The 26,241-nt window shown below is 48.0% G+C and overlaps 1 protein-coding gene across 3 annotated transcripts in view; it reads left to right on the top strand.

The window, feature by feature from the left end:
- Window positions 1-26,241, top strand: part of MYO18B (myosin XVIIIB) — a 549,955-nt gene that overhangs the window by 510,750 nt on the left and 12,964 nt on the right. The gene's annotated exons all lie outside the window — the stretch shown is intronic.

Genomic DNA, 26,241 nt, shown 5'->3' with positions numbered 1-26,241 from the left:
GACATTCTAGGCCCGATATTCAGCTGGCAGCAAATCGGCAGGTTGCAGACCGCTGATGATGTTAAGCCTGGAAATTCATTACTGGGCCATGCCTGGGTACTGGCTAGGGGCGTAGCTAGGTGGGGCCACGGGGGCATGGGCCCCCACAGATTTAGCCCTGGCCCCCTCTACTTTCGACCCCCCGCTGCCACTGCCGACCCTCCCCCGCCGCACACGTGTAGGACGTCAGGAGTCAGAACTCACAGAAACAGATCAGCGAACGCGCCGGACTCAGACCGGCGCTGAAGAAGACTTCGGCTGGCGAGGGTTGGGGACCCCCACCAGCAAAGGTACCTGGTGGTGGCGGCAATGAGGGAGGGTCGGCGACGGGAGGAGAGGTCGAAAGTGGCGGCAGAGGGTTGGCGGCGAGAGGGGGGTCGGAAGTGGCGGGGGAGGTTCGGTGGCAGCAGTAGAAAGTGGCGGGGGGTTGGCAGTAGGGGGGGAGGGTTCAGCGATGGTGGGCTAAATTGTGCCCCCCTACCTCGGGCTCTGGATCCCCCTCCCGCCGAGGTCTGGCTATGACCCTGGTACTAGAGCCAGCTAACACACAGGGGCCCTTTAACTAAGGCACGTAGGCACCGGCATGCGTACAACGTGCATCAAATTAGAACTACTGCCCAGCTACCGCCTGCCCTGGGCAGTAATTCTAATTTTGATGCGCATCCAAAACGCATGGCAGAAAATCATTTTTATTTTGTACCGCGTGGCATTAACCGGGCGGTAATCGGCAGTGTATGCGCACTGACAGTTACCGCCCAGTTAACGCATGAGACCTTACCGCTAAGTCAATGGGTGACGGTAAGGTCTCAGGCACAAAATGGACACACGCTCGTTTTTATTTTGCCGTATGTCCATTTTTGGCCAAAAAAGGCCTCTTGTGCAGGCGTGCTGAAAAATGGACCTGCGCTCGTCCAATACATGTGCCTACACCAGCACAGACCATTTTTCGCTGCGCCTTAGTGAAAGGACCCCATAGTTAGTTGAGTGCAATATTCAACACTTAACTGGCTATGGGGCACCACATAAAGGTAAGGCTAGGGTTACCATATGTCCGGATTTACCCAGACATGTCCTCTTTTTGAGGACATGTCCGGGCAACCAGGAGGGTTTTGCCAATCTGCCCGTTTGTCCGGATTTCTGGACAAACGGGCAGATTGCTAGTCTCCCCTCCCCTTACTTACTACTGCCCTGGTGGTCTAGTGACCTCTTCCGCCTTCGGGGCAGGAAAGAGCCCCCCTCTTTCCTGCCCGGAGCGCTGCCCTGCATGCATCCTTCCTGTTCCTGACCTTAGCACCGACTCAAAATGGCCGCTGAGAGTTGCAGTGACCTTGCGAGAGGTCAACTCTCGGCGGCCATTTTGAATCGGCGCCAAGATCAGGAACACGAAGGATGCATGCAGGGCAGCGCTCCGGGCAGGAAAGAGGGGGCTCTTTCCTGCCCCGAAGAGGTCACTAGACCACCAGGGTAGTAGTAAGGTAAGGGGAGGGGGTTGACAGGAAGGGGGAGTGACTGGGTGTGTGACAGGGGGGAGGGGAAAATGTGACAGGGGCGGAGCGAGGGCGTGAAAGGGGGCGAGGCGGAGTGTGAAAGGAGTGTGTGGTGGGGGCGGGGCATGTGTCCTCCTTTTGGGGGGACAAAATATGGTAACCCTAGGTAAGACTGACTTTTATAAGGTCCTATTTATGCGGTTAACCTGGCCGGTTAAGTGCTGAATATCATCAATTAACTGGCCAAGTGCTGACTCCACCCCCAGAATGCCCTCAAAATAGCCGATTTGCAGTTTGGTGCAAACTGGTTACTTTCAGCAGCATTAACCGGTTAAGTGCTTTTGAAAATTAGCGGTTAACTGCAAAGAGGCGATTTAACCTTCCAGAAGCAATTTCTGGTCATATAAAATTACTTTGAATATCGATCTCTCCAGTGGCGTAGCCAAGGGTGGGCTTGGGTGGGCCCAGGCCCACCCACTTTGGGTTCAGGCCCACCCAGTAGCAGCACACCTATGATGTGGCTGGCAGGGATCCCCAAGCCCCACCAGCCGAAAACTCCCAACAAGTGTCCCTCCTGCATACCTTGTAAGTAGCAGATCTTCGCCTGCAGTGAGCAGTGACATACATACTGCTCGCACCGGCCCCACAGCCTTCCCTCTGATGTATTTCTGCCTAGGCGGAAACAGGAAGCTGCATCAGAGAGAAGGGTGTGGGGCCAACGTGAGCAGTGTGTATTAGTTGCTGCTCGCTGCTGGTGAAAATCTGCTATTTAAAAGGTATACGGGATACCGCGATACAAATACAAGTTATTATTCTTGGAAAGTGCAGATAGAGGGTAATGTTCATTGTTGTTTATTGTTCTATTTTGATACAAGGATTATGTTAAAGACAGTATTAAGGGGGGGAAGGGGGGAATTGGGAAGGAAATTGTAAATTTGATGATAATGACCGCGGATTAGTGTACATATGACTGACAAAGTTAAAACTGTTATGTACTTAATCAAATGATTGTGTTAATCTGTGGAATCATCAATAAAAACTTTGAAACATTAAAAAAAAAAAAAAAAAAAAGGTATACGGGAGAGGGGGGATGTTTGAGAGACCATATGGCATGCAGGCGAGAGAAGGAGAGACCAAATCACCTGTGGGGCGGGGCGGGGTTCTTCTGCCCACCCATCTTGGGCCCAGGCCCACCCAAAATTGGGTGTCTGGCTACGCCCCTGGATCCCTCCCTTACTTAAACCTCCAAGTCTGGATCTCTCCTAATTCATCCCAAAACAGCCTTCTTTACAGGACTTGTGTGGTTCACTTTCCCTTCCTCTTTTCCCTTTTTAACAATATTGAATTCTAGAAATGTGCATTTCGTAGCCACAATTTGATCTATTAGTGCTCCTTAACATTGTTTGTGCATGCTAAATTGATTTAACGCATAGTAACTGATGAATTAACATATATTAAGCCAATTCGTGCATATTAAAAAGGCATAGTGTGTGTCACTAACTTTCCATTACAATGAATGTGTGAAATAAATGGGGGGAGGGGGGGGTGCAAACCCACCCAAAAATCAGGGAAAAAGCTAAATGAATTGAAAAATGTTGGCCTGTGCATATCCCTATTTTGTATTTTGGACCCTTTACCCCTCTTTGCGGACCAGAGTGCAGCGGACTGTTTTGATTTCTGCTTATTTCTTGTGTAAAGTGATATGGTCGCTGTGTTAGTCCACTTTTAAAGATAATAAATAAAATCAAAACATAGGAAAGAAAATAAGATGATACCTTTTTTATTGGACTAACTTAATACATCTTTTGATTAGCTTTCAATGGTAACCCCTCTTCTTAAGATCAGAAAAAAAAGGTTACCTTTGAAAGCTAATCAAAAGATGTATTAAGTTAGTCCAATAAAAAAGGTGTCATCTTATTTTCTTTCCTATGTTTTGATTCATTTCTATTTATTACCTCTAAAAGTGGACTAACACACCACTTTATTCTTATTTTTTGAACTCCTGTAAAACAAAATGATTTCCTTCCCCAATATTCAGCCAAAGATATTCAATGCTGAGCTGTGTCTGGTCACCGGTATTCAATATCCAGGTCTGCTGCTTACGTAGAAGTTATGCCGGTCAATATTGAGTACTGACACCCATCAAGCTAACTGGGGAAAGATAGGACTTTACAAAAGGCAGTGCTATCTGCTTCGTTAACTATGCGGGCACTGGCACTGAGTATGGATGTTGCCCACATAACTAACTACTGGCTGTTCCTGACCAGTGGCGTTCCTAGGGGGGCTGACACCCGGGGCGGATCGCCGATGTGCCCCGCCCCCCCGGGTGCAGCGCCCCCCCCCCCCCAGATACAGCGCACCCCCCCCCCCCCCCCGGTGAAAGGACACCTCCCCGCAAAAGCACCCCCTGCCTGGGTGCACGCTGCTAGGGGGAGGGTGCCGCACGCACCTGTCCGTCATTTGTTCCATGCTCCCTCTGCCCCGGAACAGGAACCTGTTCCGGGGCAGAGGGAGCATGGAACGAACGACGGACAGGCGCGTGCAGCACCCCCCCAGCGGCGTGCACCTGGGGCAGACTGCCCCCACCCCCCAGGAACGCCACTGTTCCTGACTCTGCCCACGGACAGCCCTGGAACTAATTGCACAAGGCCACTGCAATCGGAGGGAATATTCAGTGGTGCTGTGTAATTGAGACAGACATGGGAAGCAACTGCTTTCCCTGGGATTTGTAGTATGGAATGTTGCTACTCTTTGAGATTCTGCATGGAATCTTGTCACTCTTTAGGATTTCGGAATCTTGCTATTCTTTGGGGTTCTACATGGAATGTTGCCACGATTTGGGTTTCTGCCAGGTACTTGTGACCTGGCTTGGCCACTGTTTGGAAAACAGGATACTGGGTTAGATGGACCATTGGTCTTACCCAGTATGGCTACACTTATGTTCTCTTATGTAAGTGTCGCTGACTATCTGGAGATGGCCCACTGATCAGTGTTTATGTGGACAGGAGCCTCTTCTGCCTGCTTAAACACCTTTCAATATCCACCCCTTACTGTTTTTTGGTGCCTAAGCCACTCGGGGGTGTGTGTGTGTGGGGGGGGGGGGGGGTGGAAATAATCATCCCACATTGGTAAGCGGCTTGCAAGCTGTTTCTGGACAAACAGGCAGGCTGGTGGGCGAGCAGATTGCTAGCCTCTCCTCCCCTTACTTACTACTGCCCTGGTGGTCTAGTGACCTCTTCCGCCTTTGGGGCAGGAAAGAGCCCCCTCTTTCCTGCCCGGAGTGCTGCCCTGCATGCATCCTTCCTGTTCGTCATCTCGGCGCCAATTCAAAATGGCCGCCGAGAGTTGAAGTGACCTCGCGAGACTTCAACTCTCGGCGGCCATTTTGAATCGGTGCCGAGATCACCAACAGGAAGCATGCATGCAGGGCAGCGCTCTGGGCAGGAAAGAGGGGGCTCTTTCCTGCCCCGAAGAGGTCACTAGACCACCAGGGCAGTAGTAAGGTAAGGGGAGGGGGGTGACGGGGAGGGGGAGTAACGGGGTGTGTGACAGGGGGGACGGGAAAATGCAACAGGGGGCGGGTGGATTGTGAAAGGGGCGAGGTGTGAAACGGGCTGGGGTATGTGTCCTCCTTTTGGGGGAGACAAAATATGGTAACCCTAACTGAATATCATTGCTTACTGGCTAAGTTGGCCCTCTACCCTAACTCCACCCCTAACCTAGCTGGTTAGGGGATGGACAGTTAGCGGTGATATTCGGCGACACTACTCAATTAAGTTCCGCCCGAGTATCGGCAGCTGGCTCTTAAAAAAAGAAGGCAGTGTATGCAGATCTCTCTGATGCATATTCGTTGTGGATATCCTGAAAGCCTGACTGGCTAGGTGTAACTGGGTTGAGAACCCCCGCCTTAAAGGGTTGGGGATGTGTTTTTAGTTTTCACAAATTAAACAGTTTGCCATGAGCTATCCAAGCAAAATATGGCATTTCTGTTTTAGACAACTTAAAAAGCATTTTTTTTTCCAGTTTAATCAGAAATCATTGTGGGATAAGTGTGACAGAACATTTGAACTTTTAGAGACAATTTCTGATAAATTTTGAATATATTCCCAGAGTGGCGCATGTAATGCACATGACATGTCAAGAAAGGATCTGTATTAATGGCACCGGAGATGAGTTATATATCAAAAGGAAACTTCAAAAAGTGTATTTTTCACTGAGGGAGAGATTAAAGAGATAATACAGAATAGCTAATGAATTCTCTGCAGTGGACACCCTTTATATTTCATATCTAAAACATTCAAGCAGTTTTGTATTGTGTGTGTATTAAGGTAATGGAACAGATAGAATGGACTATCGGGAGAAGGGAGAGATGATAGGGACCTTTAACTACCTCCGTGCGTAAGAGCCAACTTTTCAAAATACTGCTACTACTACTACTTAACATTTCTAGAGCGCTACTAGGGTTACGCAGTGCTGTACAATTTAACAAAGAGAGACAGTCCCTGCTCAAAGAGCTTACAATCTAATAGACAAGTGAACGGTCGGTCCGATAGGGGCAGTCAAATTGGGGCAGTCTGGATTCACTGAACGGTAAGGGTTAGGTGCCGAATGCAGCATTGAAGAGGTGGGCTTTAAGCAAAGACTTGAAGACGGGCAGGGAGGGGGCTTGGCATAAGGGCTCAGGAAGGTTGTTCCAAGCATAGGGTGAGGCGAGGCAGAATGAGCGGAGCCTGGAGTTGGCGGTGGTGGAGAAGGGTACTGAGGGGAGGGATCCAGGGTGATAAACTCAAAACAAATTGGACACAGTGAAGACGTTTTGATTAATATTGGGGGTGTTCACGCGTCCACAGGACCCACAGAAAAGCACAGGAGGTGAGTCTCTTTCAATTAAAAGGAAGCTCTGGAATGAGAGATATATGATGAAGGTGAAAAAGGGAAAGACTCAGGAGCAGTGGCGTAGGAAGGGGGGGGCGGGAGGGGCGGTCCGCCCTGGGTGCACGCGCTCGGGGGGTGCCGGCCCCGCTGGTTCCCTGCTCTCTCTGCCCCGGAACAGGTTACTTCCTGTTCCGGGGCAGAGTGAGCAGGGAACCAGCGGGGCCGACGCAGCTCCGAGTGACGTGCACTCGGGGCGGATCGGCCCTCCCCCAGATAAGAATGCGGTCCGGGGGGGGGGGGGTGCGCCGCAGAGGGAGGGGGGTCGCGCCGTACTGTACCTGGGGGGGGGGGTGCGCAGCGGCGACCCGCCCCGGGTGCCATTAGCCCTCGCGGCACTGCTCAGGAGTAATCTGAGGAAATACTTCTTCACAGAAAGGGTGGTGAATTCGCAGAACCGGCCTCCCAGTGGAGGTGGCGGAGATAATGATTGTATCTGAATTCAAGAAAGCTTGGGGCAAAGATCTCTAAGGGAGAAGGGATAGAAGATGGCAAGGATGGGCAGACTGGACAGGCCATATGGTCTTTATCTGTCCAAAACTCTGCTGCGCGTCTGATATTCCGCCAGAGTCGCTATACTCACGTTAGCCCTCTCCTCAAGTCGCTTCACTGGCTCCCTATCCGCTTCCGCATACGGTTCAAACTTCTGCTTTTGACCTACAAGTGCATCCACTCCGCAGCTCCTCAGTACCTTTCCGCTCTCCTCTCTCCCTACACTCCTCCCCGTGAACTCTGTTCGCTGGGTAAATGTCTCCTGTCGTCCCCCTTCTCCCCCACTGCTAACTCCCGGCTCCGTTCCTTCTATCTCGCTGCTCCTTATGCCTGGAATAGACTCCCTGAGCCAGTACGTCAGGCTCAGTCTCTGGCTGTCTTCAAGTCTAGACTTAAAGCCCACCTCTTTGCTACTGCTTTCGACTCCTAACCATGACTCTCTTACTCAACACCCCCACTTTTCACCCCTACCCCTGCAATTTCCCCACCCCTAGCTGTCTGTTCATCTGTCCAATTTAGATTGTAAGCTCTGTTGAGCAGGGACTGTCTTTTCATGTTAATTTGTACAGCGCTGCGTAAGTCTAGTAGCGCTATAGAAATGTTTAATAGTAGTAGTATCTGCCTTGGTGTTTCTAAGTTTTTTTTTTTTATTTGTACCCCACGCTTTCCCACTCATGGCAGGTTCAATGCGGCTTACATGGGGCAATGGAGGGTTAAGTGACTCGCCCAGAGTCACAAGGAGCTGCCTGTGCCGAGAATCAAACTCAGTTCCTTAGCTCCCCAGGACCAAAGTCCACCACCCTAACCACTAGGCCACTCCTCCACTCCACTAGGCCACTCCAGGAGAATTTTTTTTTTAAAGTACAGAAGGGAAACGATCCTGGTTAGACTGGGTAGGTCAATTGTTCCTTATCAGCTGACATCACCCTGGAAGCAAAAAGTCCATTTTCTCCAAAAACAAATGGCTTGAAAGTTGTCCCCAAATATATATTTTTAAAAAAGTTTCCCTTGAAGGCCTCATTTCCATAATAATTTTGACTAATTAAGATAAGATTAGCCGATACCCACATTTTCTCCTTAAACCTGGTAGTTGCTTTTCTATTTAAAATGTAATGAAGGTCAAATTCAGAGCAAGAACAATGAAGTCATGTACCTTCCCCAATTGCTACTTATTGGCTGATAAAGAGACCAAAAGAGTGTTTGTTTTATTTAATCCTTTTCACAGTGATTTTGTACTTCCTCAAAAACAAAAGAAACAGTGAATGTAGGAGTTGTTCCCGAAAGCTTTTTAAAATGCCAGAAGAACAGTCTGAATAAAGTTGAAAATTGTTGATAATTATGAGACACAGAAATCTGGAAGGGAAAAAATAAATCTAATATGTCTCTGCAAGGGACAAGTATAAAAGGAAAAATCCCAACTGTGAAAGCAACCACGGATTTTAAAATGTTTGCCATGCTGTATACTTGATTCGAGAAAAGGTCACTGGAAGTTGTGCTGATACCTCTCAAAGCAATTTGACAAAGCTTCAGACAGGAGACAGCCAATAATCAAAGCGATTTAAGTGGACAGGAAATTGCTTCCCGATGCCTGTGGGGATAATCAGCGGCACTTAACCAGTGGTGTTGCTTAGTCGGCTGCCACCTGGGATGGATCGCCGCTGTGCACCCCCCCCCCCCCCCCGGATGCAGCGTCCCCCCCCCCCGGCGCATCACCTCGAAACAGCCCCCTCCCCGGGTGCATTGCTCTTACCTCCTGGGGTGTGCTGGGAGGAGCCGCGTAGCTGGTGGCTCCACCGGTTCCCTGCTCCCTCTGCCCTGGAATAGGAAGTAACATCAGAGGGAGCAGGGAACCGGTGGAGCCGACAGCCGTGCGGCTGCTCCCTGCACCCCCCCCCCTGCAGTATGCACCTGGGGTGGACCGCCCTGCCCTCCGTACGGTGCTGTACTTAACTGGAGAGTCCCGCTGAATACCCCCACAGACCGCCCAACTAAAAAGTGGGCAGGTCAGGAGCAGTGCTGCGGGCAGCACTGGGGAGAAGACCGGGATTATGCGGGTGCAGCCATTTTAGAATGGCGCAGCAAAGGATAGGAACGAGGGGGGGGCTGCGCTTCTGCCCCCAAAAAACCACTGTGGACCATTAGGGATACAGGTAGGCCCAGGGAGCCTACCCGGACTTTGGTGGGTTGGGGGAGGCGGCTCAGAGAAAAAATTTTTTTTAAGAGTTATGCGGGTCCTGGCCCGATATTCAGCTGAGACCCACATAACTGCTTTGTACTTGCCCAGTTGAATATTGGCTGGACCTGTATAAGCTACGGGTGGCCAGACTGCCCAAAATTTGTCCCCTGATATTCAGTAGCTGTGCCTGGACATGGCCCGGCACTGAATATTGGGTGACAATTTAGCCAGCAACGATTAGTGTTTAAAACGATCAGTGGGGCTTATTTTTGAAAGAGAAAAATGTCATAAGGGAAAGGGAAATAGGACTTGATATACCACCTCTCTGTGGTTTTTGCAATCCCCCCTTCAATCCATTCAGAACTCTGCCGCACGTCTTATATTCCGCCAGAACCGATATACTCATATCACCCCTCTCCTCAGGTCACTTCACTGGCTTCCGATCAGATACCGCATCCAATTCAAGCTTCTCCTCCTTACTTACAAATGCACTCAATCTGCTGCTCCTCACTACCTCTCTACCCTCATCTCCCCCTACGTTCCTGCCCGTAACCTCCGCTCTCAGGACAAATCCCTCCTTTCAGTACCCTTCTCCACCACTGCCAACTCCAGGCTCCGCTCATTTTGCCTTGCCTCACCCTATGCCTGGAACAACCTTCCCCAATCCCTACTCCAAGCCCCCTCCCTACCCATCTTCAAATCCTTGCTTAAAGCTCACCTCTTCAATGCTGCATTCGGAACCTAACCTTTCGAACATATAGGTTGCCCCAATCTGTCTGATCTATCAGATTAACTGTACATTTGTCTCTTAGATTGTAAGCTCTTCGAGCAGGGACTGTCCTTCCATGTTAAATTGTACAGCGCTGCGTAACCGTAGTAGCGCTTTATAAATGTTAAGTAGTAGTAGTGGTTTACATAGTAAATTCAGGTACTTATTTTGTACCAGGGGCAATGGAGGGTTAAGTGACTTGCCCAGAGTCACAAGGAGCTGCAGTGGGAATCGAACTCAGTTCCCCAGGATCAAAGTCCACTGCACTAACCACTAGGCTACTCCTCCACTCCAAGCACCATCTTCATGGATTTCTTCTCAAAACGTCCACATCAATATTTTCAAAATCTGTTTTGCAGATGTCTATCTATGCCTTTCATCTACAGTGCATCCAAATCACAAGGGGGCGTGTTGGGGGGGGGGGGGCGTTTTGAAGGCAGGATTAGGGCGTGCCTAACATTTAGATGTTTTGCATCCATAATGGAACAAACCCAAAAAGTCTAGGGTGAAAACTTCAACGTTTTGGTCTAGACCTGTTTTTCTAATGAATAAGACACAAAAAGGTGCCATAAATGAGCAGATGACCACTGGAGGGATTCAGGGATGACCTTCCTTATTCTCCCAGTGGTCAATGACTCCCTCCCACCCCCAAAAAATGTGAATAAAAATATGACTTGCCAGCCTCAGATGTTATAGTCATGTCCAATAGAGCAGCATGCAGGTCCCTGGAGTAATGTAGTGGTGGGTTCAGTGCACTGTAGACAGGTGGACCCAGGTCCATACCCCCCCCCCCCCCACCTTTTACGCTTGTGTGGAAACTGTGAGCTCTCCAAAACTGACCAGAAACCCACTGTACCCACATGTAAGTGTCTCCTTCACCCATAAGGGCTATTGTAGTAGTGTACAGTTGGGAGTAGTGGGTTTTGGAGGGCTCAGCAGACAAGATAAGGGAGCAACGGTGAGATGTGTACCTGGGAGCATTTATATGAACCCCACAGCAGTGCCCCCTATGGTGCTCCATTGCTCTTCTGAGATGTCTGGGGGACCAGCCTGCTAAAAATGCTGGCCCCTCCTACATCCCAATAGCTTAATTTTCTCTGTTTTTCACTTGTACATTTTTTTTAATGGCCTGAAAAGATAAATGCACAGAGCACCAAACCTTGTTACAAATGGTATTAAAAAAAAAAAAAGATAGACATTTTGTTTGTTCAAAAATGGCTATATTTCCTTTTTGGATTTTGGATGTTTATTTATTGGTTACATTTGTAACCCACATTTTCCCACCTATTTGGAGGCTCAATGTGGCTTACATAGTACCGTAAAGGCGTTCGCTAATTCCAGTTATGAACAAATACAGTAATGTTGTGGTAGAATTAGGTTCGTGTGTACGGACACATTAGGGAATCGTAGAGAGGAAGAGTTATTATATGTCCATTACGAGCCTTGGTTTCATTGTGTTCCAGGATGCAGGCATTTAAGTTGGGTCGGTAGGGTATGCCTTTTTGAACGGGTTAGTTTTTAATGATTTCCGGAAGTTTAGGTGATTATAAGTTGTTTTCACGGCTTTTGGTAATGCGTTCCATAGTTGTGTGCTATGTAGGAAAAGCTGGATGCATCGGTTGATTTGTATTTGAGTCCTTTGCAGCTTGGGTAGTGGAGATTTAGGTATGTTCGTGTTGATCCTGTTGAGTTTCTGGTTGGTAGGTCTATGAGGTCTGTCATGTATCCCGGGGCTTCGCCGTAGATAATTTTATGAACCAGGGTGCACATTTTGAAAGCAATACGTTCTTTGATTGGGAGCCAGTGCAGTTTTTCTCGGAGGGGTTTGGCACTTTCGAATCGCGTTTTTCCAAATATAAGCCTGGCTGCCGTGTTTTGAGCGGTCTGAAGTTTCTTTATCATTTGTTCTTTGCATCCCGCATAAATTCCGTTGCAGTAGTCTACATGGCTTAGTACCATTGATTGTATCAGGTTGCGAAATGTTTCCCTCGGGAAGAATGGTTTCACGCGTTTGAGTTTCCACATTGAGTGGAACATTTTCTTTGTTGTAGATTTCACTTGGTTCTCTAGTGTGAGGTTACGGTCGATTGTAACACCGAGAATTTTCAGGCTGTTTGAGACAGAGAGGGTATAATCTGGGGTGTAGGTTTGTTCATATTGTATTGGGATGAGAGGAAGAGACAGTGTGTTGTTTCTGTGTTGAGTTTTAGTTGAAATGTGTTTGCCCATGAGTCCATGATATTCAAGCTGAGCTTGATTTCATTGGTGATTTCTATCAGATCACATTTGTAAGGAATGTATATTGTGACCGTCTGCATAGATGAAAGGGTTAAGGCCTTGGTTGGATAAGGATTTAGCTAGTGGGGTCATCATTAGGTTGAAAAGGATTGGTGATAGTGGTGATCGCAAAACGCCCAAAGTCCGACTTAGACATCATATTGAAAATGCCCCTCTATGTATTCTTATTGTCCTATGTGGATGTGCCTGTGAGCTGTGGATTCAAAATCCTGTTTTTTTTTTTCCATTGACAAGGATTGTGAAACTGGACGAAGCACCTGATCTCCTATTATTTTGATACCTATATATGGAAACAGTGACAATAATACCTGCATTGCACGGGTACTTTGTATCCATCAGACTGGAAGCTCATTTTCAAAGGAAAACTCCTTGTAGAATTTCTCTCAAATACTATGGGCAGCATGCACAATATAATTATAATGGGGCCGATATTCAGCCACCAGGAGGCAGCCCACATAAATGCCACGGTCGGCGCTGACCCCAGATATTCAGTGATGGGCTGTTTCTGGCGACTGGCACTGAATATCCATATTTTTGGCTGGTACTAACTTAACCAGCTAGGGCCCCTTTTACCAAGCTGTGACAGAAGGGGGTTGGTGCTGGTGCGGCTTGTGTTCTACACTTGCGCTAGGCATGGGAATTACCGCTGGGCTGCTGCAGTAGCCTGGCGGTACTTTCTGTATAGCGAGCAGTAAGCCCACGTTGGGCTTACCGCCGCTTAGTAAAAGGAGTGCTAAGTGAATATTCAACGCTGGCTGGTTAAATTAATAGCAGGCAGAGATAGGACTTCTATTTATGCAGTCCGATTTGCCCACTAAACTCAGCCGGTCAGTGCGGGGACTATTGCCAGTTATAGCAAGATATTTTGACACTGACTGCAAATATTCAGCAAAGATAACCGGTTATGTTGCACTGAATATTCACCGAAATGCTATTTAATCGGTCAGCGGCCATTTCTGGCCAGTTCAACTAGCTCTGAATATCAGAGGGAAGGTATCTATATACAGCAGATAAAATCTCTGCCTGCAATAGAAACATAGAAACATGACGGCAGATAAAGGCCATATGACCCATCCAGTCTGCCCATCCTCTGTAACCCTTAATTCTTCCTGTTCCTAAGCGATCCCACATGCTTATCCCATGCCTTTTAAAATTCTGGAACGGTCCTCGATTCCACCACCTCCACCGGGAGGCCATTCCACGCCTCCACCACCCTTTCTGTGAAATAATACTTCCTTAGGTTACTCCTAAGCCTATTCCCTCTTAACTTTGTCGTATGTCTCCTCATTCCAGAGCTCTCCTTCATTTGAAAAAGTCCCTCTTCCTGTACATAAATGCCCTTGAGATATTTAAATGTTTCTATCATGTCTCCTCTCTCCCAGCGTATACATGTTGAGGTTCATAAGCCTGTCCCTATAATTTTTGCATTCAAGACCGCTTACTAATTTCGTAGCCGCCCTCTGGACCGACTCCATCCTGTTTATATCTTTCCGTAGGTGCAGTCTCCAGAACTGCACGCAGTACTCCAAATGAGGCCTCACAAGAGACTTATACAACGGCACTATCACCTCCTTTTTCCTGCTGGTCATGCCTCTCTTTATGCACCCGAGCATCTTTCTGGCTTTAACCGTCGCTTTTTCTACCTGTTTGAATGACCCATCCCTATCCCTTTTCATATGTGTAAAGGTGTGCCTGGAGTTCACAGTGATGCAGGCGGAGGGAGATAATCAAAATGTTCAAAATGACGAAAAATATACAGGGCTTGCATAAGTACAAACAAAATTAAATCCATCCATCTTCCTCTCCATTTGGGTTGGGATGTTTGGTCGACTTCTACGAAGTAGGTGGGAACTGGTAAGAAGGATCACAGTGGCGTCAGCCTCCTTAACGAACTTTCAATACTAAGCAAGAGGGAAGGGCAACGGTGTGTGGGGGAGGGGGCTACCAGAACCAGATTTAAGATTTATTCAGGGGTCCTTTTACGAAGGCGCATCGAAAAATGGCCTGCTCTAGTGTAGGCGTGTGTTTTGGACGCGCGCAGGTCCATTTTTCAGCGCGCCTGTAAAAAAAAAAGGCCTTTTTATTTTTAGCCGAAAATGGATGTGCGGCAAAATAAAAATTGGCACGCGTCCGTTTTGGGTCTTACTGCAACCCATTAACTTAGCACTAAGGACTTGCACGTTAACTGGGCAGTAATTGTCAGCGCGTGTACACTGCCGATTACTGCTCGGTTAGCGCCACGCACCAGAAAGTAAAAAATATTTTCTGGCACGCGAATCGGACGTGCGTAAAAATTAGAATTACCGCCCAGGGCATTTGGTTGCCAGGCAGTAGTTCTAATTTGACGCACATTGTACGCGCATAGGTGCCTATAAGGGGCATAATCGAATGGAAACGTCTATCTCCATGGGCGTTTATCTCCGAGAACGGGTCCGTGAAGGGGCAGACCGAAGCATATTTTCGAAAAGCATTGACGTTTATCTTTTTTTGAGCTGGGCGTTTTTGTTTTTTCAGAGATAATGGAAACCGAAAGCGCCCAGCTCAAAAAGGAATAACTCCAAGACATTTATTCGTGGGAGGGGCCAGGATTCATAGTGCACTGGTCCCCCTCACATGCCAGGACACCAACCGGGCACCCTAGAGGGCACTTTTACAAAAAAAAAAAAACAAGGTAAAACAGCTCCCAGGTGCATAGCACCCTTCCCTTGGGTGTTGAGCCCCCCCAAATCCCCCTCAAAACCCACTGCCCACAAGTCTACACCATTACTATAGCCCTAAGGGGTGAAGGGGGGCACCTACATGTGGGTACAGTGGGTTTGGGGGGAGGTTTGGAGGGCTCCCATTTACCAGCACAAGTGTAACAGGTGGGGGGGGGATGGGCCTGGGTCCACCTGCCTGAAGTCCACTGCACCCCCTAATAACTGCTCCAGTGACCTGCATACTGTTGCCAGGGAGGTGGGTATGACATTTGAGGGTGAAAATAAAAAGTTGTGAAACGGCATATTTTGTGGTGGGAGGGGGTTTGTGACCACTGGGGGAGTCAGGGGAGGTCATCCCCGATTCCCTCCAGTGGTCATCTGGTCATTTAGGGCACTTTTTGGGGCCTTATTCGTGGAAAAACAGGGTCCAGGAAAAGTGCCCTAAATTCTCGCTAAAAACGCATATTTTTTTTCCATTATCGGCAAAAGGCGCCCATCTCTGATCGCCCGATAACCATGCCCCAGTTCCGCCTTCACCACACCTTCGACACGCCCCCATCAACTTTGTCCGCATCCGCGACGGAGTGCAGTTGAAAACGTCCAAATTCGGCTTTCGATTATACCGCTTTATTCGTTTTTGTGAGATAAACGTCTATCTCCCGATTTGGGTCACAATATAGGCGTTTTTCTATTTCGATTATAAGCAGTTGAAAGGGCCCCTAAGTCAGATGGAAGTTGTACATTGCTGGCTAGTCGCTGATTTTCAGTAAGCTTGAGGACTGTATTCTAATTATAGCTGATGAAGTTTTAAGATCCACACTGATATTTTATATACAGTAATACCTCGGTTTTCGCTGACTTCGGTTATCGTCAGTTTTCGTCGATTTTTTCCGCAAAAAATTTGTCTCTGATTTCGTCGGCGTGCCCACTTGATGTCGCTGCTAATTTTGTGATAACAAAGGCCGACCCGCGCATTCTCCTGCTCAGTGTGGCATTGTTTCTCGTTGTGTGAGCATCACCCCGCGCATCTAGCCAAACAATTCCATATGGAAATAATTGCCTCGGTTTTCGTCTGTTTCGGACTTCGCCGATTGTTTTCGGACGGATTATCGACGAAAACCGAGGTATCGCTGTACTTTTACCCCACCCCCTTTTACAAAGCTGCGCTAGCGGCTGCCGGTGCGGTAATGCGGTAATGAATGGGCTGTGTCGGCATTGCCGTGCGGCAGCTGCTAACAACGCTTTGTAAAAGGGGAAGGGGGGTTAATTTTTAAGCCCTGGATTAGTATCTTTGCTATCGGTTATTATTGGAGTTTCTTTTCTTGCTGTTGATTTTTCAGACTAGCTCATGTTTGCAAATCGCTTAGACTTGGCACGTCCAAAATGTTGGGATTAATCAAAATGTTAATACATATAAACATAAAGGGTGATTTTAAGCTGAAAATCTTTTTGGTTAGATTCAGCTGCAAACAGCACAACTCGGCTGCCCTGGAAAGCTGACTCGAGCTTCTCCGTCATCGTTGCAGTGAGTTTATCAATCTAAGCTTTGCTCACCTTTTAACATACCTACATCTCACCTGGAGATTGCAGCTAGAAATGTGTGCATCCACGCTCTCAAAATAATACTCAAGAACGCCATTGTAAGAACACTCCAGATAGACTGAATCCCTTTAACTTTGTAGATCTTATTAGTTTTCCTGGGGAGGACGTGACCCTATCGATTGATTCCCGTTGCGTGCCTTTCACTCTCATGAGCGAGACTTTGCAATCTCTCCTTCAGCTGACTTTATGTCACCTTCTCACACAATATAGCAACATATTACTTGTAAAGCGCTTCAGTGCATGTGGCCTCTTTTCTAAAGAAATGTTCTTGTACAAATATTCCATTAACTGTCTTTCAGTCAATATCTGACGTGCGGAAGCTTCTATAGCCAGACACTTCAAGACCCTCGTGTAGGCAATGTATTATCCTGTCGCAGAACTGAAATGAAATAGAGGAAGATGATAAAACATATGGGGTCGATTCTGTAAACAGTGCCCAAAGTTAAGTGTCGGGATGATCCATGCTAAGGGGTCCTTTTACCAAGCTGTGCTAAAAATGGCCCTGCACTAGCGTCGGGGGCCGTTTTTGCCACGCACTGAGCCCCTTTTTACCGCAGTGAGTGAAAAAAGAAACCGCCATGCGGTAAGATTTCACTTACTGCATGGCTATGCGGGGAGGTGGGGGGGGGGGGGGAAGCACTTACACCGCCACCTATTGAGGTGGTGGTACGGGCTCCCACGCTAATCCGGCAGTAACCAGGTAGCGCACGGCGCTGCCCATTTACCGCTGGATTAGCGCCTGTGGAAATATATTTCAAATATTTATATTAGCGCCAGAAATGCTGCATGTTGGGGGTGCAACTGCTGCCGGCAGCTCCAGATTGGCGCATGGTAAGCCCCCGTTGGGCTTACCGCTGCTTTGTAAAAGGGCCCCGGTGTGCAAATTCTGTAAAGGTCGCTCAGTGCTGAATGCTCTTTATAGAATACTAGTATAAAAGGCCCGTTTCGGTAGGCAATGAAATGGGCGCTAGCAAGGTAATCCCCCCCCGCAGCGTCCCTCCTGCCCCCCCTGCAGCCACCCATCTGGTCTCAGGACCCCCCTCCCCACTAACCCTCCTCTCCCCCTGCAGCCATGCATGTGCAGCGGCCCTCCTCTCTCCCCTGCCCCCCCCTGCAGCCACCCATGTCCAGCGACCCTCCTCTCCCACTGCCCCCCCTGCAGCGTCCCTTCTGTCTCCCCTGCCCTCCTCTGCAGCCACCCATCTGGTCTCAGGACCCCTCCCCACCTCCCTCTTCCCTGCCCCCCCTGCAGCCACCATGTCCAGCGACCCTCCCCTCCCCCTCGGCGCATCACCCAAGCCGCTCCACCCCGGCGCATCACCCAAGCCCCTACCCCCCCCTTCGGGCACATCAACCCCCTCACCACCCGCAGCTGCCAATACTAACGCTGTCTGGCCGCTGCTGCGTCTCCTGTTGAGCAGCAGCGGCCGGTACAAAAAGAAAAAAGCCAAAAAAAGATTTTAAACCTGAAACATGGCTCCCTAGACAGCCATCTGGCATTGGCTGTCATCTCTGCAGCCGCTCCTCCTCTCCCCTCTGACGTCGCTGCGCTCCTCCGGGCTCTTCCTGCAGGGGCAGTGACGTGGAGGGGAGAGGAGGAGCAGCTGCAGAGATGACAGCCAATGCCAGATGGCTGTCTACGGAGCCACGTTTCAGGTTTAAACATTTTTTTTTGGCTTTTTTCTTTTTGTACTGGCCACTGCTGCTCCACAAGAGAAGCAGCAGCAGCCGGACAGCGTTAGTATTGGCGGCTGCGGGTGGCGAGGGGGTTGATGTGCCCGCTGGGGGGGGGGGGGGTAGGGGCTTTGGTAAAGCGCTGGGGGAGGGTCTTGGTGATGCGTCAAGAGGGGTAGGGGTTTTGGTGTTGCGCCGGTGCTTGGTTGTTGCGCCAAGAGGGGGGGGGGCACTGAGAGCTGATTGGTAGGCAGGGGGAGGAGAAGGGAAACACGTCCCTACTCCTCCCCCTGCCTGGCTCACGGTTTTGCAGGGCAGGGGCTTGGTTGTTGCGCTGAGGAGGGGCACTGACAGCTGTTTCCCAGGCAGGGGGAGGAGTAGGGAAACACACTCTGCAGTGCAGGATGTCAGACTCACAGAAACAGAAGCCTGCGCGGCCGCATTGCTGATCTGCAAGGGCAGGCTTCTACATAGAATGTTGCTAGTGGAGGAGTAGCTTAGTGGTAAGTGCAGTGGACTTTGATCCTGGGGAACTGAATTCAATTCCCACTGCAGCTCCTTGTGACTCTGGGCAAGTCACTTAACCCTCCATTGCCCCAGGTACAAAATAAGTGCCTGAATATATGTAAACCACCTTGAATGTAGTTGCAAAATATCACAGAAAGGTGGTATATCAAGTCCCATTTCCCTTCCCTTCCCTTGTTAATGCAATTTCCCCGTAGAACTAGGGGTCCTTTTACTAAGCTGTGGAGAAAAGGGCCCTGCAGTAAAGGCAGGAACCATTTTCCCACGCATCAGGGCCATTTTTACCACAGTGAGTAAAATGACCCCCTCCCAAATGGCCACGCAGTAAGATAACCCTTACCGCGTGGCCATGCAGTGGGGAGCACTTAACGCTACCCATTCAGGTTCCCGCGGTAACCCGTCAGCAACCGGGCAGTGCATGGCGATGCCCGATTACCACCGGGTTAGTGCCGTGCTACAGAAACATTTTTTCCAGAGTTCTGGAAAATAGCGCACGCTTCAGCTGGAACGACTGCCGGTGGCCACGTCGGGCCGGCAGTAGCTCCAGATTAGTAAGCGGCAACCTGCATTGGGCTTACCCAGTGGCATACCAAGGGGGGGGTGGTGGGGGCGGTCTGCCCCGGGTGCACGCCGCTGAGGGGTGCCGCGCGCCTGTCAGCTCCGCTCGTTCCGTGCTCCCTCTGCCGAGAGGCGCGTGGCACTCCCCCAACAGGTAAAAATGCACCCAGGGGGTGTGTCCTTTCGCTGGGGGGAGGTGTCCTTTCACCGGGGGGGGGGGGGGTCGTGCTGCACCCGGGGGGAGGGGCGCATCGGCGATCCGCCCCGGATGTCAGCCACCCTAGGAACGCCACTGGGCTTACCTCCTCTTTGTAAAAGATTCCCCCCCCCCCCCACACACACACACTTTTTAAACACATATGACCCCAAAGAGTCCAATTCTTTAAACATGGAAATCACTTCATAAAATTATTCTCTTGATGCTCAGGCCCAGATTTAGAGAAATAGAAGAAATCTACAATAGTTTCCAGAGCAGTTATTATCTTGCAAACAGTAGCTATCAAAGGTACCAGTTTAAGTTCCCAGAGCACCCAACTGTTCTTCTGATTAGCAATGGAGATCGCATCTATCACAGTATATCATAACAATAGGAGCGCTGATGAAAGAGGCCGTTATCCACCTTGTTTGTGGATGGTAGTACAGATTTTCGGTTCGCAGAGATCAAAGAAACGGAAAGCTGCGCATTAATTTTGTCCTCCCCTCCCCTCGCTGGTGCCAGCTGACAACATTCTGACAGCGTGAACTGCAGGGCCATCGATCATCATGACACCTACCATTTTATACCCTGCTTTTTTTGTGCAAAAGCAGCCCCAAATTCTTAATTACACATAGTGTACATACAAGGTATAATCAAATGTACCAGTACACTTTAAAACGTAGGACGGAAATAGCATACTCTCCTGACTTAAAAGGATTTCTGCCACGAGAACCACAAATAACTTACAGTGTAGTTGGGCCTCCGCAATAGCAATGCAGAATTTAATAATGGCCAGCTATCGTTTTTATAAATTAATTATGAATAAATGCATTAAGCTTAATCACTTATTAGGTCTGCCTGGCACGTTCGCTTTGCCGTCACCACATAAATTCTTTTCTTTGGTTCACTTGCCGCTTTAACAGACACATCTGCACGAGTTGAAAGCCGACAGGCTGCAAAATTTCTCACACGTTGACTTGCTGTAAATTGTGAGCTGAGACATGTCTCCTGCACTCATCTCTCAGAAGCTACTCAAAGAGACTGACTGGAGCAATACTCTGTACAATGAAGAAGTCAATCATTTCAAGTCGGTTTCCAAGTTTCTAAGAACCCTTTATTATTTTTGGGGGGTTGAGCTCCTATCTTCTGATCATTTCACACTAGACAGCACGATACATAATTTGAAAGATTAGAATATTTTAAGCTTGCCACACCGAGTGGATACCAATACCCGTGTGTCTCAAGACGTAACCTGTCAGACTTCTCAAAAAATCCGGCACGAACAATGCCGTCAGCCGAAAGTGGAAGAAAGGAATCATTGCCATTGTATTCCTTTGTCATTCTACACTGATTTTGGGGAGATTCAATTGATCCTGATATTACAAAGGAATCAGTGATTTTTACTTGATCTTGATGCTATGCTCCAAAAACAACGTTTTGGGTCATTTAAGTAGCTCAGATAGATTGCTTCCTTCATCCCACTTTTGATTGATGGCATTGTTCTTGCTGGATTCTTGGATGTTGTGTTGCTAGAAGTACTCAAATACTCAAAGCTGCAAAAAGTCACCAAGAAAGCAGGGCTGAGGGCAAATTTGAAGATTTACATCGTAGCATGAGATGTTTCCCTTGAGAAAGCCTGCACGGCGAAACGGGACCCCGTCGGCATATCAAAGTGAAGCCAAATTGCAACGGCAAGGACGGCACTAAAAGATAAGTGTTCGTCAAAAATGATGTGTTTTGTTGATTAAAGGTATAAGGAGGTTTTTTAGCCTATGAAGATTCCATCCCGGTTTAACAGACACAAATACAGAGGCTTTTTTCCTCCTTATTTTTACACATATTTAAAAAAAAGTTTAAAAAAAGTTGAATATTTAAAAAAAGCTGAAAATATATATAAAAAAGTTGAATAGCAACTGTGAATTGATTGAGCCACTTTGGATGGTAAAATGTAATTTGTTTCAAACATAGTGGTATTGTCCCATTTTTTGTCTAAGCTCATACACTTCTCAACAAGATAAAGGGGGCTGCTTTATAACTGGGTAGAAGAGGCACCTAACAGGTTAAATGGTGCTCAGCTGCCTATCCGGGAATTCTCTGAGGCACTTATATGGTTAGTGCTGCTGAATATCCCCAGATCTGTGGGGCAAAACCCTGTTTAGCACTCTTGGATGCTTCAATAAAAATGTTTGTCATTGTAAAGATATTTCTAGACCTATTTGTTGTCTTACACCACAGTTGAGAGAAATAGGCCTTCTTGGCCTCAAAAATTCCAAGTGTATAATCATACGCGTCCTTTCTCCATCTCTCAGTTTTCCTAACTGCATTTTCAATTCGCAGAGCTGATCATTAAACCAAAGAGATGGCAAATTCTGAGTAGGAACCTGAAGATGACCTAACATTGAGTATCCCGGGTTATTTTAGCCTGTGGCTGTGAGTGAATTATAAACCACTGACCGCTGCTGCCCGAATATCGGGCCCTGAGTGTTTTGTTTATTTATTTTATTTGTTACATTTGTATCCCACATTTTCCCACATATTTGTAGGCTCAATGTAGCTTATATGGTACTCCGGTGAGAAGAAAGACTAAGGAGGCTAGGGCTTTTCAGCTTGGAGAAGAGACGGCTGAGGGGAGACATGATAGAGGTATATAAAATAATGAGTGGAGTGGAACAGGTGGATGTGAAGCGTCTGTTCACGCTTTCCAAAAATACTCGGACTAGGGGGCATGCGATGAAACGACAGTGTAGTAAATTTAAAACAAATCGGAGAAAATATTTCTTCACCCAACGTGTAATTAAACTCTGGGATTTGTTGCCGGAGAACGTGGTGAAGGCGGTTAGCTTGGCAGAGTTTAAAAAGTGGTTAGACGGTTTCCTAAAGGACAAGTCCATAAACCGCTACTAAATGGACTTGGGAAAAATCCACAATTCCAGGAATAACATGTATAGAATGTTTGTACGTTTGGGAAGCTCGCCAGGTGCCCTTGGCCTGGATTGGCCGCTGTCGTGGATAGGATGCTGGGCTCGATGGACCCTTGGTTTTTTCCCAGTGTGGCATTACTTATGTACTTATAAATACAAAGTGATGCTATGGTAAGATAAAGTTTGTGTGGCACAGCCACAAATGGGAGTTGTACTGCAGAAGGGTTGAGTTATGTCCATTACGTGCTTTAGTTCTGTTGTGTCTTAGGGATCAGACATTTAGGTTGGGTCGGTAGGGTATGCCTTTTTAAACAGGTTAGTTTTTAGTGATTTCCGGAAGTTTCGGTGGTCGTGCGATGTTTTCAAGGCTTTTGGTAATGCGTTCCACAATTGTGTGCTTATGTAGGAAAAGCTGGATGCGTAAGTTGATTTATATTTGAGGCCTTTGCAGCTGGGATAATGCAGATTTACAGTGGGGGAAATAAGTATTTGATCCCTTGCTGATTTTGTAAGTTTGCCCACTGACAAAGACATGAGCAGCCCATAATTGAAGGGTAGGTTATTGGTAACAGTGAGAGATAGCACATCACAAATTAAATCCGGAAAATCACATTGTGGAAAGTATATGAATTTATTTGCATTCTGCAGAGGGAAATAAGTATTTGATCCCCCACCAACTAGTAAGAGATCTGGCCCCTACAGACCAGGTAGATGCTCCAAATCAACTCGTTACCTGCATGACAGACAGCTGTCGGCAATGGTCACCTGTATGAAAGACACCTGTCCACAGACTCAGTGAATCAGTCAGACTCTAACCTCTACAAAATGGCCAAGAGCAAGGAGCTGTCTAAGGATGTCAGGGACAAGATCATACACCTGCACAAGGCTGGAATGGGCTACAAAACCATCAGTAAGACGCTGGGCGAGAAGGAGACAACTGTTGGTGCCATAGTAAGAAAATGGAAGAAGTACAAAATGACTGTCAATCGACAAAGATCTGGGGCTCCACGCAAAATCTCACCTCGTGGGGTATCCTTGATCATGAGGAAGGTTAGAAATCAGCCTACAACTACAAGGGGGGAACTTGTCAATGATCTCAAGGCAGCTGGGACCACTGTCACCACGAAAACCATTGGTAACACATTACGACATAACGGATTGCAATCCTGCAGTGCCCGCAAGGTCCCCCTGCTCCGGAAGGCACATGTGACGGCCCGTCTGAAGTTTGCCAGTGAACACCTGGATGATGCCGAGAGTGATTGGGAGAAGGTGCTGTGGTCAGATGAGACAAAAATTGAGCTCTTTGGCATGAACTCAACTCGCTGTGTTTGGAGGAAGAGAAATGCTGCCTATGACCCAAAGAACACCGTCCCCACTGTCAAGCATGGAGGTGGAAATGTTATGTTTTGGGGGTGTTTCTCTGCTAAGGGCACAGGACTACTTCACCGCATCAATGGGAGAATGGATGGGGCCATGTACCGTACAATTCTGAGTGACAACCTCCTTCCCTCCGCCAGGGCCTTAAAAATGGGTCGTGGCTGGGTCTTCCAGCACGACAATGACCCAAAACATACAGCCAAGGCAACAAAGGAGTGGCTCAGGAAGAAGCACATTAGGGTCATGGAGTGGCCTAGCCAGTCACCAGACCTTAATCCCATTGAAAACTTATGGAGGGAGCTGAAGCTGCGAGTTGCCAAGCGACAGCCCAGAACTCTTAATGATTTAGAGATGATCTGCAAAGAGGAGTGGACCAAAATTCCTCCTGACATGTGTGCAAACCTCATCATCAACTACAGAAGACGTCTGACCGCTGTGCTTGCCAACAAGGGTTTTGCCACCAAGTATTAGGTCTTGTTTGCCAGAGGGATTAAATACTTATTTCCCTCTGCAGAATGCAAACTTACAAAATCAGCAAGGGATCAAATACTTATTTCCCCCACTGTAGGTATGTTCATGTTGATTTTGATGTGCTGCTAGATGGTAGGTCGATCAAGTCTGTCGTGTAACCTGGGGCTTCACCGTAGATAATTTTGTGAACCGGGGTGCAGATTTTGAAGGCGATGCGTTCTTTGATTGGGAGCCAAAGCAGTTTCTCGCGGAGGGGTTTTGTGCTTTCGAATCATGTTTTTCCAAATATGAGCCTGGCTGCCGTGTCTGTCGTTTCTTTAAGGTCCGTTCCTTGCATCCTTAGTCATTTACACTCAGTTTTCATGGTTCTCTTTTGTGTACTAGTCACTGTTATTTCATGCCTGCAACTCAAACATTCTTCTTGTCATAGCCATCCAATGGTTTGTATTTACACTGATTAGCCAATAACAGTGCCAGCATAATCATGATTCGTTATCGACTTAGCAATTAATCAATAGCCTCAGTCCTTCCCCTTAGCAACAGCTAGGGAGCCGAATAAATTTCATCAATTCAGGACCAGGGTCACTGAAGTACAGTGGGGGAAATAAGTATTTGATCCCTTGCTGATTTTGTAAGTTTGCCCACTGACAAAGACATGAGCAGCCCATAATTGAAGGGTAGGTTATTGGTAACAGTGAGAGATAGCACATCACAAATTAAATCCGGAAAATCACATTGTGGAAAGTATATGAATTTATTTGCATTCTGCAGAGGGAAATAAGTATTTAATCCCTCTGGCAAACAAGACCTAATACTTGGTGGCAAAACCCTTGTTGGCAAGCACAGCGGTCAGACGTCTTCTGTAGTTGATGATGAGGTTTGCACACATGTCAGGAGGAATTTTGGTCCACTCCTCTTTGCAGATCATCTCTAAATCATTAAGAGTTCTGGGCTGTCGCTTGGCAACTCGCAGCTTCAGCTCCCTCCATAAGTTTTCAATGGGATTAAGGTCTGGTGACTGGCTAGGCCACTCCATGACCCTAATGTGCTTCTTCCTGAGCCACTCCTTTGTTGCCTTGGCTGTATGTTTTGGGTCATTGTCGTGCTGGAAGACCCAGCCACGACCCATTTTTAAGGCCCTGGCGGAGGGAAGGAGGTTGTCACTCAGAATTGTACGGTACATGGCCCCATCCATTCTCCCATTGATGCGGTGAAGTAGTCCTGTGCCCTTAGCAGAGAAACACCCCCAAAACATAACATTTCCACCTCCATGCTTGACAGTGGGGACGGTGTTCTTTGGGTCATAGGCAGCATTTCTCTTCTTCCAAACACGGCGAGTTGAGTTCATGCCAAAGAGCTCAATTTTTGTCTCATCTGACCACAGCACCTTCTCCCAATCACTCTCGGCATCATCCAGGTGTTCACTGGCAAACTTCAGACGGGCCGTCACATGTGCCTTCCGGAGCAGGGGGACCTTGCGGGCACTGCAGGATTGCAATCCGTTATGTCGTAATGTGTTACCAATGGTTTTCGTGGTGACAGTGGTCCCAGCTGCCTTGAGATCATTGACAAGTTCCCCCCTTGTAGTTGTAGGCTGATTTCTAACCTTCCTCATGATCAAGGATACCCCACGAGGTGAGATTTTGCGTGGAGCCCCAGATCTTTGTCGATTGACAGTCATTTTGTACTTCTTCCATTTTCTTACTATGGCACCAACAGTTGTCTCCTTCTCGCCCAGCGTCTTACTGATGGTTTTGTAGCCCATTCCAGCCTTGTGCAGGTGTATGATCTTGTCCCTGACATCCTTAGACAGCTCCTTGCTCTTGGCCATTTTGTAGAGGTTAGAGTCTGACTGATTCACTGAGTCTGTGGACAGGTGTCTTTCATACAGGTGACCATTGCCGACAGCTGTCTGTCATGCAGGTAACGAGTTGGTTTGGAGCATCTACCTGGTCTGTAGGGGCCAGATCTCTTACTGGTTGGTGGGGGATCAAATACTTATTTCCCTCTGCAGAATGCAAATAA

The sequence above is a fragment of the Microcaecilia unicolor genome, chromosome 11 (assembly GCF_901765095.1).
Source record: "Microcaecilia unicolor chromosome 11, aMicUni1.1, whole genome shotgun sequence".
NCBI lineage: Eukaryota > Metazoa > Chordata > Amphibia > Gymnophiona > Siphonopidae > Microcaecilia > Microcaecilia unicolor.
The sequence above is the reverse complement of the archived record's forward strand: the minus strand, read 5'-3'. Positions and strand labels throughout refer to the sequence as shown.